Consider the following 25,271-nt stretch of genomic DNA (forward strand, 5'->3'; position numbering starts at 1 on the left):
TACCAAGGGTAACAGGACCCTAAAAGTTATTGTGCAATTTGTCCTGAGTACGCTGATACCCCACATGTGGGGGTTAACCACTATTTGGGCGCATGGCAGAGCTCGAAAGGGAAGCAGCGCCATTTGATGTTTTTGGCTGGAATTGCGATTGGACACCATGTCGCGTTTGGAAAGCCCCTGATGTACCAAAACAGTGGAAACCCCCACAAATGACACCATTTTGGAAACTAGACCCCCCCAAGGAACTTATCTAGATGTGTGGTGAGAACTTTGAACCCCCCAGTGCTTCACAGAAGTTTATAACGCCCGGGCGTGAAAATAAAAAAATCGCATTTTTTCCACAAACATGATCTTTTAGTCACCAACTTTTTTATTTTCCCAATGGTACCAGGAGAAACTGGACCCCAAAAGTTGTTGTCCAATTTGTCCTGAGTACGCTGACACCCCATATGTGGGAGAAAACTACTGTATGGGCACATGTCGGGGCTCGGAAGGGAAGTAGTGACGTTTTGGAATGCAGACTTTGATGGAATGGTCTGCGGGTGTCATGTTGCTTTTGGAGAGCCCCTGATGTACCTAAACAGTGGAAACTCCCCACAAGTGACCCCATTTTGGAAACTAGACCCCCTAAGAAACTTATCTAGATGTGTGGTGAGCACTTTGAACCCCCAAGGGCTTCACAGAAGTTTATAATGCCCGGGCAAGAAAATAAAAAAATCGTATTTTTTCCACAAACATGATCAATTAGTCCCCAATTTTTTTATTTTCCCAAGGGTACCAGGAAAAATTGGACCCCAAAAGTTGTTGTCCAATTTGTCCTGAGTACGCTGATACCCCATATGTGGGAGAAAACTACTGTATGTGCACATGTCGGGGATCGGAAGGGAAGTAGTGACGTCTTGGAATGCAGACTTTCATGGAATGGTCTGCGGGTGTCATGTTGCTTTTGGAGAGCCCCTGATGTACCTAAACTATTGAAACTCCCCACAAGTGACCCCATTTTGGAAACTAGACCCCCCATGGAACTTATCTAGATGTGTGGTGAGCACTTTGAATCCCCAAGTGCTTCACAGAAGTTTATAACGCCCAGGCGTGAAAATAAAAAAATCATTTTTTTCCACAAAAATGATATTTTTGCCCCCAATTTTTTATTTTCCTAAGGGTAACAGGAGAAATTGGACCCCAAAAGTTGTTTTGCAATTTGTCCTGAGTAGGCTGATACCCCATATGTGGGGGTAAAACACTGTTTGGGCACATGGCAGAGTTTGGAAGGAGCACCATTTGACTTTTTCAACGCAGAATTGGCCGGAATTGAGATCAGACACCATGTTGCATTTGGAGAGCACCTGATGTGCCCAAACAGTGGAAACCCCTAATTCTAACTCCAACCCTAATCCCAACACACCCCTAACCCTAATCCTAGCCCTAATCCTAGCTCTAACCCTAGCCCTAGCCCTAGCCCTAACCCTAACCCTAGCCCTAACCCTAGCCCTAACCCTAATGGGAAAATGAAAATAAATACATTTTCTTTTAATTTTATTATTTTTCCCTAACTAAGGGGGTGATAACGGGGGGTTTGATTTACTATTTACGGCCTTTTTTATGTTTGGCAGCTGTCACACGCTAAAAGACACTTTTTATTGTAAAAATAGTTTTTGCATCACCACATATTGAGAGCTATAATTTTTCCATATTTTGACCCACCGAGTGATGTGAGGTCTTATTTTTTGCAGGACGAGTTGATGTTTTTATTGATACAATTTTCGGGCACATGACATTTTTTGATCATTTTTTTTTTGTTTTTTGGGACGCAGAATTTACAAAAAACAGCGTTTCATGAATTTCTTTTGGGTGGTGCGTTTACGCCGTTCCGGGTGCGGTAAAATTTATAAGGCGGTTTTATTCTTCCGGTCAGTACGGTTACAGCGATACCTCATTTAGGTCTTTTTTTATGTTTTGGCGCTTTTATGCAATGAAAACAATTTTATATAAAAAATAATTATTTTTGCATCACTTTATTCTGCGAGCTATAACTTTTTTATTTTTTCACTGATGATGCTGCATGGTGGCTCGTTTTTTGCGGGACAAGATGATGTTTTCAGCGGTGCCATGGATATTTATATGCGTCTTTTTGATCGCGCGTTATTGCACTTTTTGTTCGGCGGTATGATAATAAATCATTATTTTTTGCTTCGTTTTTTATTTTTATTTTTTAAGGGGTTCACTTAAGGGGTTAACTATTGAGACAGTTTTATAGGGCGGGTCGTTACGGACGCGGCGATACTAAATATGTGTATATGTGTACTTTTATTGTTTTTTTATATTTCCAAAAAATGAATTTATTGGGGAATATTTTTTTTTTAATTTATTTAGCGATTTTTTAAAATTATTTTTACACTTTTTTTTTTTTTTTTACTTTATTACAATGTCCCAGGGGGGACATAACTGTCCTGTGTCAGATTGCTGATCTGTCACATCACAGATCACTGTGACAGATCAGCGATCTGTCACAGGCAGTGCAGAAGGCTTCCTCATGCCTGCGCTTTGCAGGCACTGAGGAAGCCAGCTTCCTGCAGGCCCCCGGAGGTCCCCGCCGCCATATTGGATCCGGGGACCTGCAGGAATGGAGCCCCCCGCAGCAGCGCTGCACATTGCGCTGCCGTGGGGGGCTCAGGGAAGCACGGAGGGAGCCCCCTCCCTGCCGATGCTTCCCTTTAACCCCCGGTACACCACGATCGTGTTTGATCACGGTGTGCAAGGGGTTAACGTGTCGGGGGGGCGGTCCATGATCACCCCTGACACATTGTGCCTGGTGTCAGCTGTGATAATCAGCTGACACCCGGCCGCGATTAGCGGCGCTCACCACGTGGGCGCCGCTGATCGCTGTGACGTAATATTCCGTCCATGGAAATTAGGTCCAGGGTCACATGGACGGAATATTACGTCCATTGTAGGTAAGGGGTTAAACAATTGTCTTCTCTTCTGGAAGAGAGTAAATTTACAAACTTTTTATCATGTATTACCTATACTCTCAACAAGATAATTTTGAATAGCTGCGTCAAAGACATTTCGGATAGTCAATGCCCTGCCCTGTACTGATGAATGACAAGAGCAAAAAGAAAATAGTAATATTGGTAAATTTATAACCAGGTTGGTAAATTTTTTGGTTCCAAAAGTGTAAACCAAGTGCTAGAGATGGGAGACTTCAGGAACTCCGTGTTACTGTTCTGGTTCCGATCCCCGAACTTCTGTGTGTGATTTCAATACTGTCAGATAACAGTGTGAGCTAGCAGCTGTGACCAGTGTTAAAAAGGATACCGCTGGTCACAGGTGCTGGCTGATGAGAGTGTACTACTCTCATTAGCATACGCCTGCTGTAGCTGATAGCAGTGAGAGCAGGCACCGCTGATTGGAGTATTCAAAGGATTTTATTCTAGTAGTGTTTTTCTTTTACAATGTAACTATGGGGGTTAGTAATGGAGGTGTCTTATAGATGCCACTCCATTTCTAACATTTGAGCTTGATGCCAGCTGCCATAAAACATCTGACATCAACCCCAAAACTATTACCCCACTTGCCACCACAACAGGGCAATTGGGAAGAGCTGGGCAAAGTGCCAGAACTGGTACATCTAATAGATGTGCCTATTGTTGGGCAGCTGCAGGTTGATATTTGTAGTCTGTGGGGACCAATATCTATGGCCTCTTACCAGTCTGAGAATGCCAGCCCCCCAGCTGTCTTCATTAGCTTGCCTGGATGTCAACAATGGGGGACCCATGCTGTTTTTTTTTTTTTTAATATTTATTAAAATTATTTAAAAAAAAGGCGTGAGACCCCTCTATTTTTGATGATCAATCATGATAAAGCTGACAGCTGAGGGATTCAGACCACAGCTGTCAGTTTTGTATGCGCTGGTTATCAAAAAATAGAAGAGACCCACATCATGTTTTTAATTAATTAATTTATTCATTGCACAGGTGCCGGCTGATCAATACTCCCATCAGTGGCACCTGCTCATTCTGTTATCAGAAGTAGCAGGCATACACTGATGAGAGTAGTACTCCCACATTAGCTGATGCCTGTGACCGGCGGTAACTTTTTTACTGTCGGTCACAACTGCTGGTTCATGCTGTCATTTGACAGCGTGGGAACCACAGCTTCTCTGACCCATGTTTGCTGTGCTGTCACGCAGATGACAGGGTGGCAAACAATGGATGTTTGGGACCCCCGTTCATCTGAAGGGGGGCTGGGTTCGGGTACTGTTCAGGTACCTGAACCAAACATTTTTTTTAGATGTTCTGCTGAACCTGTCTTACCTGAACATCGACAGGTTCGCCCATTACTACCCAATGCTTATTATTTGCAATAGCTCAATTTTTTGTTTCCCAGAAATGAAGATCCAGTGGCCCTCTGATATATATAATGCTTGATCATTAGTGGTTATTTTTTATATATAGCCTCTGCTCCTAGCAGTTGGTGGTGGCCATGTAAGAAGATGAGCCGAGACAGAGTCAGCAGTTTCCAGTGCACTTTGGCGCTGGAACTATCGGGACTGTCACCACAAGGTTCTTCTGAGAGGGGAGGACCTTTGCACTGGACAGCGGGGGGCATGGGGGAGATAAGGGAGATTTGGCAGGAAGGCGACAGGAGAACAAGGAGAAGGTTGACTCCCTCCCCACTGCTCAGACTGCTAACTCCACATCATCCATCCCCAGGGTTCTTGCAAACTGACTGTGTCCCTACTGAGCTGTCTTTAGACCCTTCCTTGCTAGACAGCTTTTTCCCGCCTTCAGTGAGAGACAATCTGACTTGCTCCGTTCCTTGAGACTTCTTCAGAGGGTCGCACGCTGCCGCAGCCTGAGCGCGTGCATGCTGTTCATGTCCGGCGCCGTTCCAGAGGAATCCACATAAAGGAATGTTTCTACGTTCCAGTGCACTCAAGCCAAGCGGGACCGGATATATCAGCACAGTCGGGAGACAGTGCTTTTCGTTCCTCCGTAACAGAGCCAGAGACATTGTCTACGATCTACGATGTCGGTGGGAGATATTCAAGCCTTTCCCCTGCAAGAACTGCAAGCGATAAGTTATATCTTTTTTCATACACCTTTTTCTCGAATATTGTGTCTGTGTGCAAATCCTGTTGTTGCCGTTACTGACCTCGTCTCCCTGCATGGAGTATTCCTTGTGTGATAATAACCTGTTCTAGTTAATCCTGTTAACCCCTTCTCTGCCTCTGGCTCTTCACTGCATCCAATGAATCTTATCCTCTTACAGCCATACATTGCTTTAGTACCTGATGGTAATCAATCAGTTGCACAGTACTTTCAGCACCCTGGTTTAAAATGTGCTTGGTCTCTGATGGTCAGTTTGAGCGATCTTGCCCAGCATGGTCCTACACGCAATGAAGTAGGGTGTAGGAATGGTTAATTTATCTCATTTGCTGCTACCAATATACAATCACTGTGAATATCTTAGGTCCCATTGCAGACAGGCTCCAACATAGGTATCTCCTCTAAAACCAAAATCCCAGTGAAAGTACTGTTTTGTTTGAACTAATCCATTCATCCTTTCAAGACAACAGTTGCCCAGTGGTTATATCAGGCAGAATGAAATCTGTCATAAGACAACCTGTGTTTGCTGAAGGATCAGCATGACAACCACAGAGAGCTGGAAATTCCCTCCAGTCTCACATGTCATTACTGTAATGCTCGTGTTCCTGCTTATGCATTCCCTAATATATTGGTACAGATTACTCAAAGGTCAGGAAATTGCTTATGCTGCAGTAACTCTTATATAATATTTACATATTCATATGCAGATCATTATGTTTTACTTGCATAGCACCATCATATTCCGCAGCACTTTACAGACATTAATTGCACTGTCCACATTGTGGCTCACAAACAAAATTCCCTATCAGTATGTCTTGAAGTTGGTGGGATACTGGAGAACTCGGAGGAAACCCATGCAAACATGGGGAGAAAATATAAACTCCTTGCAGATGTTGTACTTAGGCCAGCATCACACATAATGTATAAAAAAACGGTCCGTATTCCAGGGTCGAGAATCGCAGAAATATTCCCTGAACAGTGATCCGTATGTCACCTGCGTGCAATGCGAGGATGCGATTTTCTCACATCTAAGCATCTGTGTGACATCCTTGTGACATCCGTTTGGCATCCATATTGCGAGATTTTCTCGCAGCCTTGCAAAATGGACATTTAACTGATCCTTAGCCTCAAATATTCATAAAAATATATATACTATATATATGTGTCAGTGAGACACATATATATATGTCTTTATATTTCATACAGAGCTAGATAGCAGAATAGCCGTTAATTCATTTGTCGGCTTCTATAAAATCATTGCAGAGCCCGACAGGATAGGAGACATGGTTTGCATACAGTAAACCATTGCATATCAGTTATATTTATATATGTTAGTCACTAATAATGTTAGCAGTGTCTGTGTATAAAATTTTGCAGCTGTAGGTGTTTAGTAAAAGAATGTATTCATGGGACAAACTGGCGTGGGCTCCCGCGCAATTTTCTGCACCAGAGAAGGAAAGCCAGTGACTGAGGGCAGATATTAATAGCCTAGAGAGGGACCATAGTTATTGCCCCCCCTGGCTAAAAACATCTGCCACCCCAGAAAAGGCGCATCTGTAAGACGCGCCAATTACGGCACATAACCTCTCTTCTCACTACCATGTAGCAGTGGCATATGGGGTAATAAGGGGTTAATGTCACCTTTGTATTGTAAAGTGACATTAAGCCTGGTTAATAATGGAGAGGTGTCAATAAGACACCTATCCATTGTTAATCCAATAGTATGAAAGGGTTAAAAAAGTAAACACACATTAAGAATGAAGTCTTTTAATGAAATAATTAAAAACACAGGTTTTCCCTCCCAAATCAAGTGAAGCCCTCGTTCTCCAATAAACATTAAAACATAAAAAAGCAACAATATACCATACCTGTCCACCGTACAGTCAAGTTCCACACTGCAATCCATCTCGAGGGGTTTAAATAGTTCACAACCGGGAACGGTGCTAATGCTACAACCCCGGCTGTAGCCACTGTGTAATGATCTAAAAGCTGCCTGCGCAGCTTCACCGCCTGACCGGACATGAACTCTGTAGCGTGGAAAAGTTTCTGAACTTTTTCCCACGCTGCCGAGTTCACCTTAGGTCAGGCGGGGCCACTGCACAGCCTCAGTGATGTCAGTGCTAGTCAGTGAGGCTGTGCAGCGGCCCTGCCTGACCTGAGGGGAGACTGCACAGGCAGTTTTTCATTCATTACACAGTGGTTTACAGTCAGGGCGATAGCATTAGTACCGCTGTTGTGAACTATTTAACCCCTCGAGATGAATTGCAGTGTGGGACTTCACTGTATGGCGGACAGGTATGGTATATTGTTGCTTTTTTATTTTTCATTATTTACAGGAGAACGAGGACTTCGCTTGGATTGGGAGTTTAATAAAGATGGCAAACCTGTGTGTTTAATTATTTCATTAAAAGACTTTATTCTTAATATGTGTGTGTTTTTTAACACCTTCATACTATTGGATTAATAATGGATAGGTGTCTTATTGACACCTCTCCATTATTAACCAGGCTTAATGTCACCTTACAATAGCACTGTGACATTAACCCCTTATTACCCCATATGCCACCACTACAGGGCAATGGGAAGAGAGAGCCTAAGTGCCAGAATTGGCACATCTTACATATGCGCCTTTCCTGGGGTGGCTGGGGGCAGATGTTTTTAGCTGGGGCTGGGGGGGCAATAACAATGGTCCCTTTCTAGGCTATTAATATCTGCCCTCACTCACTGGCTTTCCTTCTCTGGAGAAGAAAATTGTGTGGGAGCCCAAGCAATTTTTTTCCCTGAATAAATTTGTTAATTTAACACCTACATCTCCCAAATTTAACGCACACATAGTACTAACATTATTAGTCAGGGATATATATAAATCTAACTGATATGCAACGGTTTAGTGTATGTAAACTGTAAGGAACACCGCACTGAACTTGCTCACTGAGTCAGTGCGCGTGTCCTGAGTAAAGTGAACTGTGCGCAAAGATACCTGTGGAGCGGGCAGCAGCCGAGTAGATGCGTACTTCAGAACAGCAGGACCTGAAGCACGTGACTGCTGGGGGTGTGGCCTAAACTCCAGAGAGCTAGGAGCTGCAAGAGAACTCCTAGCAGGGTAACTGCGAGACAAAGTTACCAAGGGGCATAGACAGGGAGGATAGTCAGGACATAGCCAATGAGTCATACACAGAGATAGCTGCAAGGTACAAGAGGGGCGAGCAGAGAGTAGTCAGATCACAGGCAACGAGTCATACACAGAGAGGGTAGCGCAGTACAGAATCAACAGGCAAACTCACAATGGGGAACAGAACTGGGTCAGAACCATATAAACAAGCTATAACAACGAACAAGCACAGGCACACAGAGGTCAGCACACTCTGCCAAAGGCAAAAGTACAACTGACAGGGATTGGAGCTTCCCAGGGGTTTAAGAAGCTCTCCCAGAACCAAAGAGAGGCCACAATCATTAACCCCAGGTGTGCAGGTCAAAACTTGCACTGAGCTCCAGACATTAACCCCTGACGTGCAGCTCAAAAACTTGCACTGGGATCATGACATAAACCATGTGTCAAATCCTGTTGGCTTCTGCCATGATTTTACAGAAGCCGACAATTGAATTATCGGTTATTCTGCTACATAACTCTCTACATATAAATATAAATATATATATATATATATGTCAATGATATATATATTTATATACCTATACTATGTGTATGCATTTATGCTATCTATTCTATTTTAACCTGTCGGTGTGATTGTACATTACAGCGTCCTGAATTGCCGGCTTTTCTAAAGGTCACCAGTGCGTATTTCTCGCATGTCACACGCATGGTCCATGTGTAATCTGTTTTTTTCTCGCACCCGTAGACTTGCATTGGCAAGAAAAAATGGATGAAGGGAGCTACCCCATAGATTAACATTGGTCCGAGTGCTATGCGATTTTTTATCACATAGCATTCGTCCGTATTTCTCTCTAGTGTGACGCCGGCCAGGACCCCAGCGCTGAAAAGAAACAATGCTAACCACTGAGCCACTCTGCAATCATATTCGATAAACCATACATCGATTTAACAGAATTATAACTAATATACTTTTTGCATATAAAGCAATGTGAACTATAAATATGTGCGGACTGTAAATACAACTTAATTCTTTGAATTTGTTCATCATGGTCTCTGAATACTTTACAACTTTGCATATATTGCATTCACCTTGCACATGATCAGCAATGTCATACTACACATTTTACCTTCCAGGAGGGAATGCAAGAATTAAATTTCCTCTAATTTGCCAATCCATGGAGGCACAAAGCTGAAATTCAGCCCATATAGAGTGAGTTGTCCCTGAGATATCAGACAATGACAGTAATGTGCAGGGAAATTACAAATGTAATTGCATATTCATTCTGATAAATCCCTTGCTGAACTTATCAAGGAAGGTGAGAGACAGCTGCTAGAAATGAAACAATGCACTTTGGGGATAAAAGAGCTGTGCATTGTTTACCGGCATAATCCATTGCCATAAAGTATTCTGTTACATGTCAAAATCAAGAGGAAAGTGTGTCAATTCTAAGACTGTGTTTGTTCAAATAACATATTAATTATAGGTCTATATTTTACAATTGGCCCACATACACACACACACACACACGTAAATAAAATAGATGCTAATTATTTCTCTTGATTTAAAGTGTTAGTAAGCATTATATATACTTTTTAGATGTTATGTTTCTGCACAAAAGAACATTAGACCCTTTGAACGAGGGATTTGCTCCTTCACAGGGTGTTCTTACCATTGGTGCAACTTTTGCAGCCACATAGGGGCCCAAGAAGTAAGGGAGCCTTCTACTACTTCTAAAGCAGGTGGAATTGTGCATTATGATGAGTTATTAGACTGCAAAGGACCCATATATTTTTATTGCACAGGAGCCCTTTCTGGGTAATCGGCAACCTGTTTACAAAGCAAGATACAGTGAGAAAAAAGTATTTAGTCAGACGCCAATTGTGCAAGTTCTCCCACTTAAAGAATTAGAGAGGCCTGTAATTGACATCACAGGTAGACCACAACTATAACAGTCAAAATGAGAAAACAAATCCAGAAAATCACCTTTTCTGATTCGTCAAGATTTATTTTGCAAATTATGGTGGAAAACAAGTATATGGTCACCAAAAAACATGCAAGATTTCTTGCTCTTACAGACCTGTAACTTCTTCTTTAAGAGGCTCCTCTGTCCCCACTCATTACCTGTAGTAATAGCACCTGTTTGAACTTGTTACCAGTATAAAAGACACCTGTCCACAACCTCAAACAGTCACACTCCAATCTCCACTATGGTGACACCAGAAACAAAATTGTAGCCCTGCACTTGGCTGGGAAGACTGAATCTGCAACAGGCAAGCATCTTTCTGTGATGAAATCAACTGTGGGAGCAATATTAAGAAAATGCAAGACATACAAGACCACTGATAATCGCCCTTGATCTGGGGCTCCACGCAAGATCTCACCCCGTGGGGTCAAAATGATCACAAGAACAGTGAGAAAAAATGCCAGAACCACACGGGGGACATAGTGAATGACCTGCATAGAGCTGGGACTACCGTAACAAAGGCTACCATCACTAACACACTATGCCACCAGGGACTCAGATCCTGGAGTGCCAGACATGTCTCCCTGCTTAAGCCAGTACATGTCAGGGCCCATCTGAAGTTTGCTAGAGAGCATTTGGATTAACCAGAAGAGTATTGGGAGAATGGCATTTGGATTATCCAGAAGAGAATTGAGAGAATGTCATATGGTCTAATGAAACCAAAGTAGAACTGTTTGGTAGAAACAAAATTCGTTGTGTTTGGAGGAGACAGAATGCTGAGTTGCATCCAAAGAACACCATGCCTACTGTGAAGTATGAGGGGGTGGCAACATCATGCTTTGGGGCTGTTTCTCTGCAAAGGGACCAGGACGAATGATCCGTGTGCATGAAAGAATGAATGGGACCATGTATCGTGAGATTTTGAATGAAAACTTTCTTCCATCAGCAAGGCCATTGAAGATGAAATGTGGATGGGTCTTTCAGCATAATAATGATTCCAAGCAAACCGCGAGGGCAATGAAGGAGTGGCTTCGTAAGAAGCATATGAAGGTCCTGGAGTTGCCTAGCCAGTCTCCAGATCTCAACCCCATAGAAAACCTTTGGAGGGATTTGAAAATCCATATTGCACAGCAACAGGCCCAAAACATCACTGCTCTAGAGGAGATCTGCATGGAGGAATGGGCCAACATACCACCAATAGTGTGTGCCAACCTTGTGAAGACTTACAGAAAATGCTTAAACAAAAAAGGAAGTACACTATAGTGCCATTGCATGCAAACATGAAATATGAAAAATGAATTGCATTACTACATAAAAAATATGAAAAATTGAGATAGCTTAGTACATAAAATGGCCAATTTATGTGCACCTGGAAGCCACGTTAAGGCGTTTCTTGCTTTCCAGGACCCTAACCTAATGCCAATCCTCACTTAGACTAAAGTCTTCATCTGTATGGGAACCTACGTAAATCCTCTCCTTAGACTGAAATCTATATCTCTGTGGAGGGGTGGTGGCCCTGCTGTGATTAAAAATGCCTGCGGCTAAGTAGTGGAGTGCTCAGTCAGAAGGTTAATGAATGCAAATTTAAAAAAATTGACCATCACATCCAAGCATAAACTAAAGCCCCCGTCTCACATAGCAAGATCGCTAGCGAGATCACTGAAGCATCACCGATTTTATGATGCAACAGCGACCTCGCCAGCGATCTCACTACAAGTGACACGCAGCGGCGACCGGCCCCCCCGCTGGATATCGCTGATCGCGCTCGAATGACCTGGGCCATTTTTTCGTCGTTGGCATCCCGCTGGCCAGCGCACATCGCTGTGCTTGACGCCGACGAGCGACCTCATTGGCGACGCAGAACTAAGGGATGCAGGCGCGAATCGTCTGAAAAGCAGCTGTGTGACAAGGTACCAACGACTGCCAAGGTCATTATACGGATTGCAGGATGGTTGTTGCGTCGTTGGGTAAATCTGCCTGTTTGGCAGCTTACTAGCGACCATTTAGCGACGCACCAGGTAGTATCATTGTCGGGATCGCTGGTGCGTCACTAAGTGAAACGGGACCCTTAGTGTGAACAGGTGCTTAACCTAGAGTCACCAACTCATATACACTCAAATAAAAAAGGAAGCACACTGTAGCACCAAAGCATGCAAACATGAAATAAGAAAAATGAATTGCATTACTGCATTAGAAATATGAAAAATTGAGAAAGCTTAGCACATAAAATGGCCAATTTATGTGCATCTGGAAGCCACGTTAAGACGTTTCTTGTTTTCCAGGACCCTAACTTAATGCCAATCCTCACTTAGATTAAAGTCTTCACCTGTATGGGAACCTATGTAACAAAATATTGAGATAAACTTTTGTTATTGACCAAATACTTATTTTCCACCATTATTTGCAAAATAAATCTTGCCAAATCAGACAAGGTGATTTTCTGGATTTGTTTTCTCATTTTGACTCTCATAGTTGTGGTCTACCTATGATGTCAATTACAGGCCTCTCTCATCTTTTTGAAGTGGGAGAATTTGCACAATTTGTGTCTAATTAGATGCTTTTTTCCCACTGTAATCGTGAAACGAGACTTTTTAAGAACATTTCGTTCTTGATTATATTTCATTCTAAATGCAGTTTTAGATCACCATAGGGCACAATAGGCACCACAGGGCATAAGTTTGGTTTGCAAGGCATGGTGTTCTACTGAATGTAATATGGTCCTTCTTAGACCTCTTTCTGTCCTCCACACTCATACATTCCTCACCCAATTGCCTTCAAAATATCTCCTGTTTATTCCACGTCCTGTGGAATGCTGTGCCACAACACATCCGATTATCCACCACATTGGGAACTCTCATTTTTCAAAAAAATAATTAAAAATTATGGTGTGGGGGTGCCCCGTAAATTTCAGAATCAGCAGAGGAAAAGCCGATGGCTGGAGGGCTGATTTTAATATTGTGGGTAGGAGCCAATAGCCATAAAGTTTCCCAGGCTATTAATATCAGCTCACAGCTATTTGCTTAGTCTTTACAGGTTATTAAAAGGGAGAACTGCCCAAAAAATGACATGGGGTTCCCTATAGAGTTGAGCAAAACAGGTCGGCCAAATTTAGAATCCGACGGCTTTTGCTAAAGTCGGGTTTCGCCGATCGAAACCCGACCATAGCGTGAGGTCGGCCATGAGGTCGCCGACTTGAGCGCCAAAGTCGCTTTTCCCACAATCCTTCCAGTGCCTATTTTCAGCCAATCATGAAGGACGCACACTGTGGGCAACGCAATTACGTCGGCAGCTACCCCCTCCATGTTACAGAAGGGCATGCAAGTGATTGGCTGGCTTTGTGTGGTGTCACAGTGCCTATAAAAGACCGTGACTGCCGACTGCCATCTTACTTCTGCCGATCTTAGCATAGGGAGAGGTTGCTGCTGATCGTTCTCAATAGGGAGAGTGTTTAGGCAGGGAAAAAGTAAAAAAAAATTGCTTGTGCTGATAACGACTGTCACTGTAAAACACAACTGTATAGTATGCAGTGACAGGGGAGGATATATTTGTGTGCAGCAGCTCTGTTCGTTATTAAGCTGCCTTATAAGGCTCCCTGATAGCTGCATTGCTGTTTTCACACTGCTGTGCAGAGTGCTTTTTTAAAAGCAAAAATATTTTTATTCCTTTTTTCTGCACAGTTACCAATCCTTTTTTTCACACTTTTTTGTGCAGCAGCTCTGTTGGTGATTAGGCTGCCTTATAGGCTCCCTGATAGCTGCATTGCTGTTTGCACACTGCTGTGCAGACTGCTTTTTTAAAAGAAAAAATCCTTTTTACCTTTTTTTATGCACAGTAGATACTGAGCGTACATTTTTTCACACACCGTATAGAGGTGTACGCTCCTCACACACTACCGTGTACCGGCTGGTATCACGGACAAATACATGCTATATGTGTGTGACTCCGTAAAAAAATACACGGAGATTAACATTTTTCCATACATACACCATATAGAGGTGTCCGATTATCAAACAGTATCGGATATCTGGTGTTCTTATTACTGTCACATCTACACAGAGACAGCGTGTGTGTGTGTGACACTCCATAAATACATATACGGACATTTCCATTTCTTTATACACTGTATTGAGCAGTTCGATTGTTAAACAGTATCGGATATCTGGTTTTCTTTTTACTGTCACATCTACACAGTCAGCATGTGTGTGTGACACTCCATAAATACATATATGGACATTTCCATTTCTTTATACACCGCATTGAGCAGTCTCCGATTGTCAAACAGTATCGGATATCTGCTGTTCTTATTACTGTCACATCTACACAGAGTCAGCGTGTGTGTGTGTGACACTCTATAAATACATATACGGACATTTCCATTTCTTTATACACCGTATTGAGCAGTCCGATTGTCAAACAGTATCGGATATCTGGTGATCTTATTACTGTCACATCTACACAGAGTAAGCGTGTGTGTGTGACACTCCATAGATACATATACAGACATTTCCATTTCTTTATACACCGTATGGAGCAGTCCGATTGTCAAACAGTATCGGATATCTGGTGTTCTTATTACTGTCACATCTACACAGAGTCAGCGTGTGTGTGTGACACTCCATAGAAGTAATAGAAAAAACTGACGGCACATCTAGAACTAGTCTGAATAGGTGCATACCAAAAGGCAACATACATATTAAATTAGAAAATGGTAGCACACCAAATATGAAATATGTGAAATGCGAATAGCAAAATGGCTTTAGTAATACATTTCATAATGGCTTTTGTAAGGCATATCAAATATGAAATAAGTGAAATATGAATAGCATAATGGCTTTTGTAATCTAGAAAAACATATGAGATACTTAGCACAAAATTTGGCCAAAAGATGTGAGCCCATTCACCAACGACAAGGTGATCTCAGATTGAATGGGTCCCTATACTGACTGCCTGGTGTGAACTGACCTCTGGCTAGTAACATGATAAAGCCATTATGAAATGTATTACTAAAGCCATTTTGCTATTCGTATTTCACATATTTCATATTTGGTGTGCTACCATTTTCTAAATTAATATGTAAGTTGCCTTTTGGTATGCACCTATTCAGACTAGTTCTAGATGTGCCGTCAGTTTTTTCTATTACTTGTATACTAGTTTTCTGACTGAGCACTCCGCCCTTCATCAAGTGGTGATTTTAATCGCATTCAATCACATGTTTGGTTCCTATCGTCCTATATATATATACAGGCTTTATCATGTTACTAGCCAGAGGTCAGTTCACACCAGGCAGCCAGTATAGGGACCCATTCAATCTGAGATCACCTTGTCGTTGGTGAATGGGCTCACATCTTTTGGCCAAATTTTGTGCTAAGTATCTCATATGTTTTTCTAGATTACAAAAGCCATTATGCTATTCATATTTCACTTATTTCATATTTGATATGCCTTACAAAAGCCATTATGAAATGTATTACTAAAGCCATTTTGCTATTCGTATTTCACATATTTCATATTTGGTGTGCTACCATTTTCTAATTTAATATGACACTCCATGGATACATATACGGACATTTCCATTTCTTTATACACCGTATTGAGCAGTCCGATTGTCAAACAGTATCAGATATCTGGTGTTCTTATTACTGTCACATCTACACAGAGTGTAATGTGTAGAGTGACATTCCGTAAATACAAATACATATACGGAGATTGACAGTTTCACCAACAACGTATACAGCTGTACACCTCTGATACAGTACCGTATATCAGCTTGTTGGATTACGGTGAAACACATACTGGGCGAGCGTCTGTGACTCACAAAATATAAACGGAGATTTCACTTCTTACATACACCTTACACAGCTGTACGCTACTCATACAGTACCATTTCTCTGTTGGTATTTTGGGACATTTTCCCAAACATGAGGAAGTCTGGTGGAAGAGGCCACGGACGTGGGCCTGAGGGCGTATCTGGTACTGATGGTGGTGGTGCATCGGCTGGTTCTGGCAAAAGCACAATAGCAGCTAAGGCAGGAGGTGTTGAGCCTGCATCATCGTCTGGCACAAGAAGGCCTTTAAGGTTCCCTTTTCTGAGAGTAGGTAAACTGCTTTTAAAGCTGGAGCATCAGGAACAGGTTTTGGCTTACATTGCCGAAACAGCCTCCAGCTCTATTGCCTCCTCTTCTGAAGTTACAAAAACTGCAAGCACAGAGTCGTCAGTGCAGGCCTCTGGTTAGGAACAACACCTTTCCTTGTGTCCTTCACCAACACCAAAAGTGAAGGATGCTGCAGCACACACTCAGATTACTCCATGGAGCTCTTTTCACATACCATTCCTGGGTTAACAAGTCAAATCCTGAATTCCCTAGTCCAAGATGAATCTGACATGAAGTGCACTGATGCACAGCTACTGCTAGACGAATCTGCTGGTACATTCACCCACAGCACTACATTGCCCTCGCAGTCTACTGAGCCCGAATCAGACCCTGATGAAACTCAGGTGCCCCTTCCCGCATACTATACCACCTTACACGGTGACACAGAGGAAGGTGCAGATGACATTGAAGACAAGGTCATGGATGACGCAGTTTTTGACCCGGATTGGCATCCATTGGGGGAAGAGGGTGCTGGTGACAATAGGTCAGAACAGGAGAAAGATCGGCAGCAGGCATTGTCATCGCAGCAGCGGTTATCCGGCAGGCCCATAGCTGTCAAAAAACTTGGCAAGAAAACTAAAAGAGTTGCAGGACCAGACACTAAAATTAGCACAGCGTGCAAGCCCTGAAAATTTGGGCCATAGTAGGAAGAGTGCAGTGTGGCACTTTTTTGAACAAAATCCTACTGATGACGCAATGGTTATCTGTAAGAAGTGCCGAAGGACCTTTAGCAGAGGGAAAAATCGAAGAAATTTGAATACCAGTTGCATGCTTAGACATTTAACCAACATGCACTTGCAAGCGTGGACGGACTACAAAAGCTCATGTAGCACATGTGCATCGGCTCCAACTCAAGTTAGCCGGCAACACTCCATCGCTTCCCCCACTGTAAGGCCACCGCTAAGCACACCACCATCAAGAAATGTTGAGGTGTCGTCGCTAGGCCAAACCAGTCACTCAAACACAATATTTTTGTGAGGAAACACTGAATCTAGGCCATCAACACCATCACCATCACCAACCCCTTCTCAGTCCGTCATGTCCAATGCTAGTTCCCCCATATGCAGCTCTCAAGTCCAGCTCACCCTACCAGACACTCTGACTAGGACAAGAAAGTACTCATCCTTTCATCCGCGTACACTGGCTTTGAACGCATACATTGCCATTCTGATCTCATTAGAGATGATGCCCTTCCGTTTGGTAGAAAGCGAAGCTTTCCGAGAGCTCATGGCCTATGCTGTCCCACGCTATGACCTACCCATTCGGCACTTCTTTTCTCGAAAAGCCATCCCTGCCCTCCACCGGCATGTGAAAGACCGCATTGTCCATGCACTAAAACAATCAGTGAGTGGAGAGGTGCACCTCACAACAGATGCATGGACCAGTAGGCATGGCCAGGGCCGTTACGTGTCCATCACTGCGCACTTGGTTAATGTGGTGGATGCAGGCTCCACAGGGGACAGTGGCGGTGGAACAGTGCTGCCTAGCCCACAGTATAGGAAACAGTTGCGTGTAGGCATTCGACCCTCCTCTTCCAGAAGCGAAAGCTCGTCTACAGAGCGCAGTCGCACGAGCACGCCATCCTCATCTGTCAGTGTTGCACACGAGGTGACCCACTATCGAACAGCTAGTGGTAAGTGGCAGCAGGCTGTTTTAAAAATGATGTCTTTGGGCGACAGTAGACACACTGCGGAGGTACTGGCCGAGTACTTGCATCAACAAACTGAGTCATGGCTGGGCAGTCTACATCTTGAGCCAGGAAAGGTAGTCAGTGATAATAGGCGGAATTTTGTGGCAGCCATAGCCCTTTCAAAACTCAGACACATAGCTTGCCTGGCTCACACCTTGAACCTGGTGGTGCAGTGCTTCCTAAATAATTCTCCGGAGTTAACAGTCCTGCTCCATAAGGTGCTAAGACTGTGCTCGCACATCCATCGCTCAAATGCCACTCCAGTCGTATGCAGAAGCTGCAGCGATCACTCAACCTCCCCAAGCACCACCTAATCATAGACGTTGCTACAAGATGGAACTCCACCATGCACATAGTTGAGAGGCTGTGAGAACAGTGGCAGGCTGTAATGCATTTGTGGGAGGATACATGGGCAGGCAGTTTGAGGGCAGACATGGAATTGTCGGGTGTGCAGTGGTCAAAGCTGAAAGACCTCTGTAAAGTCCTTCAGTGTTTTGAGGAATGCACTCGGCTGGTAAGCGCAGACAACGCCATCATAAGCATGAGCATACCACTTATACGTCTGCTAATGCAAACTTTGATGCACATCAAGGATCAGGCGTCTGCATCTGAGGAGCAGCAGGAGGAGGAGGAGGAGGAGGAGGGAAGTCTTGATGACAGTCAGCCATTGTCTGGTCAGGGAACTGTTGTTGATGAGGTAGAGGAAGAAGAGGAAGATGAGGAGGAGGATGAGGGGATGATTATTTTGGGGAGGAGGATGCTTCTCAGGGGGCAAGAGAACATGTGGGCGTGCCAAGGTCAAGTACAGGGTTTGTGCATGACTGGAGGGATGTGGATTTGCCTGAAAGTGCTCCTCCACCCATCAATGGCAATGCAGCATTGACACCTGGAACATTGGCCCACATGTGTGACTATGCCTTGCGGATCCTAAAAAGGGACCCCCGCATTGCCAAAATGATGAGGGATGACGACTACTGGTTGGCCAGCATCCTCGATCCACGCTATAAAGGCAAATTACACAACATCATGCCACAGGAGAACCTAGAGCTAATATTGGCTAACAATCAGCGGAGCTGGTTCTCCCACGAGCCGTAGTGGGCAAAATGGAAGAGGTGTTCATGGTGCACACAGCCGAACTGGCATTGGAGGCAGGGGTTTCCCGACCATGTTGTGGTCTGATTTCTCAAGTTCCGTGCACACAACAGCTAATACAGAATCGATTGCAAGTGACAGGAGACAGCAGTTGTCAACTATGGTTACAAACTATTTCTCCTCCCATATCGAGGTTCTCCCTCACAGGTCATTCCCCTGTGATTATTGGGCTTCAAAACTGGACACATGGCCTGAATTGGCACAATATGCCTTACAGGAGCTCGCTTGTCCTGCTGGTAGTGTGCTATCTGAAAGAGTCTTCAGTGCTGCTGGATCAATCCTGACAGAAAAAAGGACCCATCTGTCGACCCAAAATGTTGATGATCTAACCTTCATTAAAATGAACCATGCATGGGTTTCAAAAGATTTTGTCCCACCCTCCCCTGATAACACATAGGTTGCCAGAAAAAGGCTCGCTTTTGTCCTCCTCTTCCTCTGACTTCTCCAATTCCTCCATTTGCAGCAGCTGAAAGTCCAGCCTATACATCAACATATGCCATTTTTAAACCACCTTAAATGGGCTGCCCCCCCCCACCCCAGGCCCGGGGTCAACACCTGCCGCACCCGGGAAAGGTCTGTTGCCATGAACAGGTGTGTGGCCCAACCCTTGGGCAACGGTACTGGCACAGGGCCTCTCATAGTACAATAAAGTGTCTCTGACGGTGGGGGGGCCCACTCGCCATCAGACACACTACGTACTATGAGGGGCCCTGTGCCGGTACCAGCACCCATGAGTGGGCCCCCCATGCTTGCTCAGGGCCACAGCACTTGCAATACTTACCTCTCCCTTCTCCACCGCCGTGACGTCTTCCGCCTTTCCTGACAGTGACATTCAGGTTACAGAGTGTGATGACATCACGTCTGTATGCCCTCTACCAAAACAGTACAAGCGCAGAGAGCTTTAAAATGGCAGAGTCCAGAGTAGAGCAGTGCCCAGCGAGGAGAGGTATTTAATTTTTTTTAAATGTTTTTGGGCAGCAGTATACACTGGAGAATGATATATGGGGCCCATCATACACTGGAGCATCATACATGAGCCCATCATATACTGGAGCATTCCAAATGGGGGACCTCAGACACTGGAGCAGCATTTACTGGGCCTATTATACACTGGAGCATTAGAAATGGGGCCCATTATATATGGAGCATTATTTGGGCCCATAACACACTGGAGCATCGTCCATGGGGACCAACATATACTGGAGCATTCCAAATGGGGGACATCAGACACTGGAGCAGCATTTACGGGGCACATTATACACTGGAGCATTAGAAATGGGGCCCATTATATATGGAGCATTATTTGGGCCCATAAGACAGTGGAGCATCATCCATGGGGACCAACATATACTGTAGCATTATGTGTAGCTCATCATATACTGTATGGAACATTATATGGGACCAATTATTCTGTATGGAGAAATATATGGGGTTCATTATTCTGTATAGCGCACTAGGTGGTGGCCATAATACTGTATGGAGCAATATACTGTCCGTTTTTTGAGCTATTGTAGAATTTAAAATAGATATCAGTCATGTCATGTAAGCAGTGAAGTATTTTTCATTGTACTATACCTACTGTATATTTCTGTGCCGTATCGGAGCATTATGAATTGTGGTATGTGTTAAAAGGGCGCACTGACACTCTTTGGCCCAGGGCACACGAAAACCTGGCGCCAGCCCTACCCCCCCCACAACTTTAGCCAAACAATGCCCAGTTTTCAATGCGTAACTATTATTATAAAGAAATTAAGGTTGCCAAGCTTAAGTAATAAGAATTGATGTCGTTGGCATTGAAATGGGCACTGTAGGTGTGTTTACTGTCCTCCACTCCCTGCCGACTTTGCTTCCCCGTTGACTTGCATTGGGTTTCGTGTTTCAGTCGAACCCCGACTTTTCCCTATAGTCGGCCGATTTCGTTCGACCCGACTTTTTAGAAAGCTGGGTTTCATGAAACCCGACTCGACCCAAAAAGAGGAAAAGTTGCTCATTCCTAGTTCCCACTATATTTAATAACCAGCAAAGGCTAAACAAACAGTTGTGGGCTCATATTAACAGCCTAAGAAAGAGCCATAGATATTGGTCCCCTACCAGATTAGGAACATCAGCTCTCAGTCGCCCCAATTCTGTCTCTTAGCTTCCACTATTTTCACTTGTCCTGGTGCGGTGGCAAGTAGGGTAATATTTGTAAGGTTGATGTCAGCTTTTAATGTCAGCTGACATCAATCCCAGGGGTTAGTAATGGAGAGGTATCTATAAGATGCCCTCATTACTAACCCCATAGTAAATAAAGACACACATAGAAGAAAGTCCTTTAATTGAATTAAAAACAGAAAAATCCTTTACTTGAAATAAACATTCCCCACCCTCTTTTACCCATTTATTACTGTAAAACTAAAAATAATGAAACACCATATTCCTCACTTGTCTGCCGATAATACATTTGTCCCACAAAGAGCCCAACTATGCTTCATCTGTATTGCATGGCTGAGAGGTGGCATGATGTTACCACTTAGCTGTGAATCCAGAAGACACTGAGCTGAACCTGAGAACCGCTGCTTGTGACTGACGATAACCTCAATGATGTCAATGCAGGTCACTGAAGCTATGCCCTCAGGCTCAGCTCAGTGTCTCATGGATTCACAGCTGAGCAGTCGCATCCAGCCACCATGAACACATTTTATAAGTGGTCATAAACTTGTAAATAACTCATGAAAGAATAAAGTTACGTTAAAAACAAGCACACCATTGTTTTTCTTGTGAAATTCTCAATAAGTTGGATGTGTCACATGACCCTCTTCCCATTGGAACAAATAAAGTTGGATCCAAAATGAGCGACTTCAAAATGGCCACCATGGTCACCACCAATCTTGAAAAGTTTCCCCCCTACCATATACTAATGTGCCACAAACAGGAAGTTGATATCACCAACCATTCCAATTTTATTTAGGTGTATCCATATAAATGGACCACCCTGTAGAGGGGATCCTACACCATTATTTATTTTATTTATTGCAAAGGAGCCAGCTGATGAATGCTGAGAATAGTACCCTCATCATCCGACACCTGTGACATTTGTACGACAGCGTGAGAACCTCAGTGGTCTGATCAGTGGTAACGAACTTACCACCAATCAGAGCTGCTGTTTCTCACGCTGTCTCAAAGATGAAAGCATGGGAAACACCTGAAATTTTGGCACTTCATTCATTTGAATGGGGTCGTCCAGGTTCAGGTTCCAGTTCGGGTACCATTCTAATACCCAAGCTAAATTTTTTTTAAAATGTTTGGCCAAACCTGCTGGACCCACACATCCACGGGTTCGCCCATGACTACTTCTCATATTTCCAGCACTGACATCATCTAGTCTCAGCTTAAAGGAAACACCCCATTCCTGATGATACCAGAAATGCTGAGCCTACTGCTGATTTTGATGTATTTGTCTCTATTACTGCACCTGCTGTGTGATATGGTAATACTAATAATTTAGTGGTCCACATAATTATGCCCACCACTCTGCCCATTACATTGTAAAATGCCCCCTTATGCCCCCAGGTAGTAAAATTACTCCATTACAAATAATAATTCACTTGGTAAGTGCCCTAGAAAGTAATAGTGCATACACTTTTTTCTCCAAGAAAATAATACTGCTTCCTATGCACTCCTATAATATAATAAAGCCTCTTAAGTGACCTCTTAACATTTATTATTGTCCCCTTAACACCCCTAACCAGTAATAATGTCCCCTAATGTCACCAAAAGCCTCCTATACACAGTAAGATGGCCCCCACAGCACCCATACACATTATGTTGACCTCCACAGCCTCTTTCATTCCGTATGATTCCCTTAAAGGCCCCCACACACAGCATGAAAACCACTACATTCCATCAAATAGTATGATGATCACTCTGACACAGTCTAATGCCCCATCACCCCCCACACCATATGATATTTTTACCCCTACACAATATGATGCCACCACAGCACCCTCACACAGTACGGGGCTCCAACAGACCCCTCACACAGTCGGATGTCCTAAAACCTAACACAGAATGTGATGCCCCCACAGTATGATGGCTCACAGCACAGTGCGAAGGTGTCTCCCACAGCCCCACACACACAGCATGATGGTGGCTCCCAGAAACTCATTGCACAGTATGATGCCTCCATAACCCCGCCACACAGTATGATGGACCAACAGTCCTATCACACAATATGATGTCCCACAATCTCCCACCACACAGTAAGTTGCTCCCAACAATATGATGAACCCCATAACCCACCACACAGCTTGATGACCACAATAGACCCTCATATAATATGATGGACAATACAGCCCCCCACATAGGATGATGTCTCCTCAGCTCACCACACAGTATGATGACCCCAATAGACCCCTCACACAAAAAATTTATCTCAGAGCCCCTTACTCAGTCTTCCAATACACATACACAATACGATGGATGCAACAGCCCCACAGACACCATGATGGCCCCCTATGGAAGGATGGAATCCACACCCCAAACAAAGTAGGATGTCCACACACAGTACAATGGACCCCAAAGCCCCCTCATAAGATGATAGACCCCACAGCCGACAACACTGTATGAACGATGGCCCCAAGTAGCCTAATACACAATATGATGACCACACAACCCCCAATGCAAAGTAGGATACCGCCATAGTAACACTTTGACAGAGTGAAGGCCCTACAGCACATTCCCCACACAGAATGATGGCTCCACAGTAGTAACCACCAGACAAAAATAATTCCCCCAAATTAATTATTGACTCATAAAATAAAAACAATTAACACTATATATTTACCTAACTCTATAAACTGGCAATTCCACCGGCAAAGTCAGCATCCCATCATGATCATGCCACCTACGACAGTTGTATGCTTTTGCTGTAGGCTGCAGGCCTAAAGCGACCTTCAGACTACGGAACGGAGTGCAGTAGGAGGGTGACCAAAGCTTCCTGCTATACTGCAGAGTTTAACTGTATCGGCATGAGGTACACTCTGATACAGTTATAAGTGGATCTCACTATATGAGTGGCCACCTCTTACATTCCAGTAGCTATGCTGCTGCTGTCACTTGCCTACCCTAACACCAGTCCTGGGATCAGGAATCAGCAGCATAGCAGTATGTATCACATTTAATGGTGCTGTCCACTTTGGATAATCTCTTTTGCTTAGAAGTGTCTCTGTTTGGAGAGTTATTCTGCAGCGACACTACAGGAGAAATGAAAACTTACATGACATCCATATAAATCAATGGGTCACCCTCTCTGGAAAGATGCTTTTTATGCAGTTTTTGGTTCATATGACATATGGAGGTTCGGAATGAAAAACATTAATCTATTAATTCTCCAGTAAAGCATTTAAAAATGTTTTTAATAAAACCAAGCAAGTCCTCTAAATACAAAAATGGATACTTGGAACGCATAGTTTATAGAGTGCTCTAAAAGCCTTGTGAGTTGTGACATATAGTGAATACTATGGGCTTTGAAAAACCATTCCCGGTGTGAGTGGTCTACCTGGCCAATTATATTTTATCACTGTTGTAATCTCACCACTTGCACTACTTGTTCTTACCAGTATTCCACCACTAGATATCTTTGCACTAGTGCTCTCAGCTGAAATATAGCAGGGACCTTATTTGGGAAAAACAAGCTGTGAGAAATGTGATAACTTTCTGAAATGTGATATCAGAGCTAAATTACAGAGACTTTATTTATACCTATAGTAAGACAAACTTCTTGGTTCTCGTTATTACACTTTTTTGCACCTATATGAGGCTGAGGGGTACTCTTGGCGGTATCTTTAATTCCTATATACCGGTAAGTGATTGGAAACAGCCCTTGTAAAAGCAACATACCGTATATGAGTTCTTTGCCATCCAATCATTTACCATAATACACCTGTTTATGTGCCTGTGATAGAAGCTGCTTGCTCCTGTGGACATGGTCACCATTACCTCCTGGGCCCCTATACAGCTTCACAGGTTGAACTAATGATATGCCCACCCCTGACACCAGCATACAATACTAAATTAATACTGCCAAGCCTAAAACCACCATACAGTATC

The sequence above is a fragment of the Dendrobates tinctorius genome, unplaced genomic scaffold, assembly GCF_039654945.1.
Source record: "Dendrobates tinctorius isolate UK_male_01 unplaced genomic scaffold, ASM3965494v1 ptg000083l, whole genome shotgun sequence".
Taxonomy (NCBI): domain Eukaryota; kingdom Metazoa; phylum Chordata; class Amphibia; order Anura; family Dendrobatidae; genus Dendrobates; species Dendrobates tinctorius.